We start from the raw sequence: 2,885 nt of genomic DNA on the forward strand, positions 1-2,885 counted from the left end.
CAAGACTTCCCAGAAGCCCTTCCGATGATAATGAGAGCCCACTGGGGAACATCTTGGCTGATGAATTTACTTTGGAATTCCACAGCTAAAGGTCGTATTTTGGTTTTGTGGTTACACCTAAAACACTCATTGTGAACAGCTTTGGGACCGTTCTTACAATAACATTAAAGGGTTAAATTTTTCCTTTGATATTTTCTGCTTATACTAAGATAATTTTAGCATACAGGTTCAAGTAAAGGCTTGCAGGTTTGCAAGCCCTTGCTGAAATGTAATATCTATCAAAAAAAAAAAAGAGGGCTTTTAAAATGTGAGTGGATGCAAGCACGAAACTGAAAAAGAAAAAGAAAGATAAATATGCAAATAGGAGTTTGATGATACATTTGGTAAGGAAGGAGTTTGTATGGTAAAATGAAACTTTGTCCTGAAGTAAAATGACTAGATGTTTCTAAAAATGTGAACGGAAGATAAAGACAAAGTCAGAAGATGATGGTGGAGGACAAAAGTGATAAATGGGAAATTGTATGTATGACTAAGCTATAATTAAAAGATTATTCAAAGAGTTTAAAAACAAACTTTGATGCATTGATATGAAACTAAAAGTTCATCTCTATGTTTAACATTGGTCTGCTTGGTCTTAGTATAATTTACAAGAACTGCCCTAGAAAATGAAGCTTTTGTGGTTTTTTTCAAGATAATTTTGAATATTTTCTGCTTGTTAGTTTTTGATTACTGGGAAACTCCGAATTTAGATAGTTGTTTCACATAAAAATGGGGTATTTATTCATCATTTGAATAAATATGATCATTCATAAATCAAGTAGTAAGTCTATCAGTGAACATTAATATCTTTCCTAAATAGGGAAAATCTAAGAACATCTTTGATTTTTTTTTTTTTGGTCAGTGATATTAATCTGTGTAAAACTATTAAAAGCAGTGGCACTCAGAAAATAAAAAGCCTTGAATATTAGTCACTAAAAGAATACTGTATGTTTGTATAGAAGAGATCCCACTGTTCACAATAAAATGTTTTCAGTCATGTTTGTTGGCCTAAAATATTATAGAAAATGAATAATAAAATGATCGTGTTACTTGCTAAACTCATCAGATTTCTGTTTCTGGAATTTCTGGCATGCTGTGGGCTGATTATTTTGGGATTGTTGTCACCCTGAACAAAGAATTGAACAGGAAACAAGGTAGCAAGGCTTTAGACATATTAAAGCAAGGAAAAGAAATATGCTCTAAAGAGCATGTGCAGGCCAGGTAAAGGTAGGAAAAGAGGTACATTCTGCAAAAACAGAGCAGGTAGACGAAAAGGATCACAGTGGCCATGAGGATAATGGCCACCCTCTTTAATATCCCCCATTCTGACATGAAATCAAGGCTATCTTACAAAAACCTGCTTGGTCTTGCATCAGCAGAACTGAAGATAACATGCTCTGATTGGAAGCAGGTGCAGGGCTTGGACTCTGTTCTGCACGTGTCTGGATCTCCTTGATTGACAGGCCACATCCACTTGTCAGCCAGCTGGCTACACCCGAACCTGCTGCCTAACAGCCATGGTCATTAAAAGTATTCCTTCATCCACAATTTTGACTTTTCTCTGAAGTATTTTCAGTGTGATTCATGGGAAAGATTCTAAGAAGTACTGCAGAAAAATTGGTTGTTTCGTTGATTATTTTTTTTAATTTTATTTTGTTGGTACATTTTAGGTATGCAAGATAATGACATTCATCACTGGAAATTTGCACCTTTACTTAATGTCTCTTGGTTCCTATTTTTCCCCCTTCCCCTGCCCTTCTTTCAACCCCTCCATCCCTCCCTACTTACAAAGACTTCGTTTCCATTTTTCAATTTTCTCACATTAATTCCATTTCCTTCTACACTTTTCCCTACCCCTGCCACTTCCCCTTCCCCTTTGCCCCCTTCCTTCCTATTTCACATTATCTATTATACCTCTTAGTCCTTATTTACACTATCAGTTTCTCACACTAGAATAACTATTCAGTATTTACACATGTGTGTCCTATTTATTTCACTTAAGGGTATTGCTTCAATGTACATCCATTTAGCTATAAATATCTCTAATTTCTCATTTTTTATGGCTGAGTAGTACTTCATTTTATTTAAAAAATAAACACATTTTCTTTATCCAGTCTACCTTTGATGGGCATTTGGGCTGTTTCCAAGTTTTAGCTATTAAGAACTGTGCTGCTGTGAACATGGGTGCACATATGTCACTGTGCTATGATTCTTTTAATTCTTTGGGGAAGATAGCCAGCAGGGGAATAGCCAGGTCAAATGGGACTTCCAGTCCTAGTTCTTTGAGGTAGCTCCATACTGATTTCCACAAGGGTTGCACCAGTTTACACTCCCACAAGCAGTGGAGCAGGGTTCCTTTTTCCCCACAGCCCAACTAGCATTTGTTATTGGTTGATTTTATGGTAGCAGCCATTCTTTCTGGAGTGAGGTGGAATCTCAGCATTGTTTTCATTTGCATCTCTCAAATGACCAGTGATGTTGAACATTTTTTCATATGTTTATTTGCTATTTCTACTTCTTTGTCTGAGAAATGTCTGTTAATTTCACATGCCTGTTCTTTAGATTGCATCTTTAAATTTGGGAGGTCTGATTTTTTTAAGTACTTTATAGAGTCTAGATAGCAGACGTTTGTCTGAGGGAAAGGTGGTGAAAAAATTTTCCCCCATTGTGGGTTGTCTCTTCACACTGCTGGTGGTTTCTCTTGCTGTGCAGAAGCCTTTTAATAAGAAGAGATCCTGCTGGTTGATTGTTTGTGCTAGTTCATGGGAAACTGAGGTTTTGTTCATAAAATCTTTTCCTACACCAATGTCTTCTAGAGTTCTTCCTAACCTCTCTTGCAGCTGGGT

The sequence above is a fragment of the Heterocephalus glaber genome, unplaced genomic scaffold, assembly GCF_053883595.1.
Source record: "Heterocephalus glaber isolate CG9 unplaced genomic scaffold, H.glaber_assembly_v1.0 deba00001538, whole genome shotgun sequence".
Taxonomy (NCBI): domain Eukaryota; kingdom Metazoa; phylum Chordata; class Mammalia; order Rodentia; family Bathyergidae; genus Heterocephalus; species Heterocephalus glaber.